This window comes from Chrysochloris asiatica, unplaced genomic scaffold (genome assembly GCF_000296735.1).
Source record: "Chrysochloris asiatica unplaced genomic scaffold, ChrAsi1.0 scaffold00479, whole genome shotgun sequence".
Classification (NCBI taxonomy): domain Eukaryota; kingdom Metazoa; phylum Chordata; class Mammalia; order Afrosoricida; family Chrysochloridae; genus Chrysochloris; species Chrysochloris asiatica.
In genome coordinates, this window is record NW_006408997.1 from 709,917 (window position 1) to 715,916 (window position 6,000).

Below are 6,000 nucleotides of genomic sequence, written 5' to 3' on the forward strand. Positions count from 1 at the left end.
AATTTAAGTCATCCCCATAATCTCCAGCTTTTGGCAATATACAAGTTCTTACCTCTGCATTTGTGCAGATGGAGAAAATAAGGTGTATATCTCTCTGGTAGCATAGCGGTTATGAATCGGGCTGTGAACCGCAAGGTCAACAGTTTGAAACTACTGGCTGATCCGTGGGAGAAAGATGAGGTTTTCTGCTCCCATAAAGATTTACAGCCTCGGAAACCCTATACAGGGTTGTTATGAGTCAGAAATGACTCCACGGCATACAACAACAACAACAACAACATATCTCTCTATGCTAAGTTATAGGAGAGGGTAAGTTATTGAAACGCTAGTGAATTTAGTAGGGACAGCTAAGAATGTACCTAACAAGTTCAATTTGAGATAGGGTTGACATAGAAAAAGATGATAATTCGAATAATACCATCTGAGCCTGTAGCTTTGGGAGGCAGAATTGGTTGACTGGGTCAGAAAAGAAGGTCAGTAAGAATAAATATGGTTAGGGGAGACGTAAGGACTAGTCTGTTGGGGAAGATGATGGAGAAAGGGATAGAGGGGGGTTTTAAGGTACCGGGAAAAGGAGCCAAGGAAGGAGGCTGAGGATAAAAAGGGGGTGTTTGAGAGAGGGAGGGCTTAGGAATCTACCTCCCACTCCCCTTTTTCATGGACAAAAGATTAAAGGGTTTTTCTAAATTTGGTAAACCCAGCACTGGGACTTCCCCAAGGAAAGTTTTGAGCTTGTTGAAGGCAACTTCATTTCACAGGTCCATACTAATGGTCTCTTGTCTTCACCCTTTAGGGAAGGATGGGGAATGTCCAGGTCACAGGCCATGTAAATCATTTGGTCTGGTCCAACAAAGGCAACTGCCATTCCAACCATCACGTGGTTGTTGTTAAGTGCTACTGAGTCAGTTCTAGCACATAGCAACCCTGTTTCCAAGGAGCAACTGGTGAGCTTGAATTGTGGACCTTGCGGTTCAAACCGACTTTGCACCCCAGCACATTAAACTCACAGTGCCACATCAGGACTCCCATCACATTGTCGTTGTTGTTAAGTGTCTTTGAGTTGGTTCTGACTCATAGCGACTCTGTATAGGGTTTTCAAGGAGTGGCTGGTGTAGTCCAGCGCATTAACTCACTTTGCCACACTAGGACCCCATCACGTTAGGGGTAAATTACTTAATTAAATGTTTGACCAAATATAGCAGGCTAATTTTTAAGTTGATAATTTTTTATGGCCATGAATAATGCTATAAATTTGGGCAGAAGAAATGTTCTCTACCCCTGGTGTGGTGCTGCCAGGTTAATGTGCTGGACTGCAAGGTTGGTTTGAACTGCAAGGTCGGTGTTTCAACCTCACCAACCATTCCTCTGAAACCCTATATAGGCTCTCTATGGGTTGGAACCAACTGAAGGGCACTTAACAACAACAACTCTTGCTTTATGGCCTCATATTATAATGGAGCCCTGGTGTGGTACTATGGGTTAATGTGCTGAACTGCAAAGTCAGTTTGAACAGCAAGGCTGGTGCTTCAAGCTTACCAACTGCTCCTAGGAAACCTATATAGGGTCGCTATAGGTCAGAACAACTTGATTGCACTTAACAACAACAGCACAATGGTTTTTCAATAAGACCAAAGCTAGGAATTCAAATTCTACAAAATTCTATCATTCCCAGAAACTCAACTGTCTATTTATTTATTTATTTTTAAAGTTTCTATTGTGGAGTTTACATGGGAGAACATCAGCTTTACACTCATCCTGTTGTATTTTGTTTCATTGCAATGATTATAATCCCCTCCATGTATCATCAAATAACCAAAGGGTACACCACACAGGCCAGCTCCCTGGCTGCCAACACACAGCCCTTCTCCCTCCCTGAGTCCAGTGTCCCCAGCAATTCCATCTGTCCACATAATCATCTCTCTCTCCATCCTTGGCATCACTGCCTCTTTGGGTAGGGTCCCACTCTCCGTGCTTCTCACTTGATGGTCCCAGGGACCTCTGCTCCTGGGCTGCAAAATCAACCACTCCCCTCCTTTTGTCAAAAAACATCACCTCTATATTTCCTACCCTCACAGTCAGTACTGATGGCAATTATTCACTATTGTACCACAAGTGTCTTATCCCCATTTTCTTTCACAGACCGGTCCCAACAGATTGGAAATCATCCAGTGGAAGTTCTAGCTACCCCTGCCCTATCAGGAACTAGGCTCCCTCTTGAAAGCTTGTAAGCCAGTCACTTCTTGCTTTTATAGGCCCTCCTCCATTTTGGGTAGCCAATGTCTAAGTTGCCCATCCCTGTCAACACGGTGTACCAAGGGAGTGGGAGTGATCCTTGTTGTAAAGATTTGTTCGCTTTTTTGAGCTACTATATCCATAAGTATAGGTAAAGTTCATCAAATTTTAGCAGGTTACTCTTTTTTTCCCCCCTTTTCTTTCTTCTTCTAGTTGAGTTCTGATCATTCACCCATCAAAGCCAGGTCAAGTGGGTACTGTCTACAAGTACGGGTGTTCTTGTGCATCTCCCTTCACTTCATATCAGCTGGATGCTTCACTCTCTGCTCTAGTCCTCTGTGGCCATGTCACTGCTTCTGGGCCCAAGAGTCCCCAGGTCTTGCTGTACTACTGGCCATCCACATCTCCACCCAGGTTCACAGGGGTCTATTGAATGTGGTTGGACATAGCTAGCCACTTCATTGCTGTTTTTTCCCCCTCTTCCCCTTATCGGTGATCAACGTGGTCACCAGCTAGACCACATGCCTGCCCTTGAGTCTCAGTCTTGGAAAGGGGTTTGCTCCAAAGGGTTCTGACCACTTGCCTTGATGGTTCCTGGGTGAACAGTTTACTTTTTCTTATAGTAATCAATCAGACTGCCATTATTGTTTCAGATTTTCCCTGCCGGTCTTTCTTTTGTGAAGTATCTTCTGTTCTTCTAGCTGCTCCAGGCTGGTCTACTCATCCTTTCCAGTGGAAATTTCCTACCTCAGTGGGTTCTGGATTCCACCTATGGTCTTGTGTAATGTAAAGGCTCCACAGGAGGCCTCTTTCACTGGGCAAATTCTAGCCCCCTTTAAGTTATTCTAATCAGTTATAGGCTGAAGATGGACTTACAAGCTTTCTGTAGTGATGTTTCAGGCTATTCCTTTCTCCCCCTCCTCAAGTGTCTATTTTACAATGGTAGGCAAGGGAAACCAAGATTCAAAAGATAGCCAACCATCTTAACATTATTCTCCTCTTTTACCCCTTCAAACCATGCCTCAATCCTATATCCCAGAGCCCTGTTGTTCCAAGGTTGCGCATACATCATCATTTACCTCTGTCCCACTTAGCCCTTGAAAACCTGCTTAACTGTTCTCCCATTAGCTGTCTTCTTCCATTCCCCTTCCCCTTCTTGTGTACTGTCCCCTTTTTGCACCCCCCAGCACCCAAGCTACCCTGTGTCTATTCCCTACCCTGTGCTCTATCTTCTCCTCCCTCTCTTCCTCTCATCCCATACATCCTGGTGATCAGCAAATATAGCAAATATATATAATTTTCCCCCTTTTATTGTGGGTTCTTTTTCTTATTCTTTTACAATAATGGTCATATGCAGTAGTTCTCCTTTTGTGACTGACTAAGTTCACTCAGCATAATGTCCACAAGGTTCATCCATGTTATCTGGTGGTTTGCAGCTTCCTTGTTCTTCAAGGTAACATAGTATTCCATTGTGTGTATGTACCAGAGTTTGTTTATCCATTCTTCAGTTGATGGGAACTTAGGCTGTCTCCATGTTTTTGCTATTGTAAATAGTGCTGCTATGAACATTGGTGTGCATATATCTACTCATGTTACGGGTCGTATTTTTTATGGGTAAATACCAAGTAGAGGAATTGCTGGATCATAAGGTATTTCTATTTCCAAACTTCTGAGGAAGCACCATATTACTTTCCAGAGTAGTTGGACCATTTTGCAATGCTGGCAAGGATGCAGCATTCCCACCAACCTACATTGTTGGTGGGAATGCTGCATCCTTGCCAGCATTTATTGTCCTTTACTTTTTTTTTTTTTTTTAATCTCTGCTGTTATTGCTGGTGTGATATGATATCTCATTGTTGTTTTGATTTATGCGAACCTCAGAGTCAGCAGTTTGAAACTACCAGCTGTTCCATGGGAGAAAGATGAGGCTTTCTACTCCTGTAAAGATTTATAGCCCATGAGTCGGAACTGACTCCATGGCACATAACAACAACAACAAATGGCAAGTGATTGTGAACATTTCTTCATATGTTTGTTGGCTGCCCAGATCTCTTCCTTGGTGAAATGTCTGTTCATGTCCTGTGTCCATTTTTTAAAGTGGGTTATTTGTCTTTTTCTTGTAGAGGTGTTGTATTTTCCTATATATTTAAGAAATGAGTTCCTTGTCTGATGTGTCATTGCAAAAGATTTTTTCTCATTCTGTGGGTTCCCTTTTTAATCTTTTCATGAATTTTTTGATGCACATAAGTTTTTAATTTTTAGTATGTCCCATTCATCTATTTGTCTACTTTTGTTTGTGTACTTTTCAAAATGTTTGGTAGTATGTTTATTCCCTGTATTAGAGCCCTCACATTTGTCCATATTTTTTTCATTGATGACTTTCATAATTTTGGGATTCACATTTAGGTCTTTAATCCATGCTGAGTTGGTTTTTATATAGGGTGTGAGTAAAGGTCTTGTTTCAATACTTTGCATATTGCTTTCCAGTTCTGCCAGAGCCATCTCTTAAAGAGACTATCTCCTCCCCATGTAACATACCAAGGTACTTTGTTGAAAATCAGTTGGCTGCATGTGGATGGGTTAATTTCTGGATTCTCAATTTTTTCCCATTGATCAAGGTATCTTTCATTGTACAAGTACCAGGCTGTTTTGACCACTGTAGCTGTGCCATAGATTTTGAAGTCGGGGAGTGAGTGTCTTCCAACCTTGTTCTTCTTCTTGAGCAGTGCTTTGCTTATCCTGGGTTTCCTTCCTTTCCATATAAAGTTTTAATGGTCTTTTCCATCTCTTTGAAGAATGCCATTGGAATCTGGATTGGGATTGCATTATATGTATAAATTGCTTTGGGTAGTATTGACATGTTCACAATGTTGAGTCTTCTTATCCAGGAACATGGTATGTTCTTCCACTTTTGTAAGTCTATTTTGGTTTCTTGTAATAGTGTTTTGTTATTTTCTTTGTATAGGTCTTTTGTTTCTTTGGTTATGTTTATCCCTAAATACTTCATCTTTTGGGTGGCTATTGTAAATGGTATTGCTTTCTTAATGTCCCTTTCAGTGCTGTCATTGTTACTATAGAGGAACCCAACTGATTTTTGTATGTTGATCTTATACCCTTCCACTTTGCTGAATCTTTCAATGATGTCTAGTAGCTTTTTTACAAAGTCGTTGGGGTTTTCTATATATAGGATCATATCATCTGCAAATAGAGAGAGTTTTATTTCTTCTTTGTCAATTTGGATGCCTTTAATTTCCCTATCTTGCCATATGCCTCTGGCTAATGTCATGCTGGGTAAGGTGGAGGGTCAGACAAAAAGAGGAAGACACCCAGCGAGATAGATCGGCCAGGTGGCATCATTGATGGCATCAAGTGTGGCAGCAAGGATTGGACATTGTTTCATTCTGCTGTACATGGGGTCACTATGAGTAGGTTCTGACTCGATGGCACCTGACAACAACAAAAACAATACTTCCCAAACAATATTGAATAGGAGTTGTGACAAAGGGCATCCTTGTCTGGTTCGTGTTCGCAGAGGGAAGGCTTTCATTTTCTCTCCATTGAGAGTAATGTAGGCTGTTGGTTTTGTATATACGCTCTTGATTATGTTGAGGAATTTCCCTTCAATCGCTACTTTGTTGGGTGTTTTTATCAGGAATGGATGTTGGATTTCTCAAATGCCTTTTCTGCATTAATCAATATGATCATGTGGTTCTTTTCCTTTTTCTTATTTACATGGTGGATTACATTGATTTTTTTTCTAATGTTGAA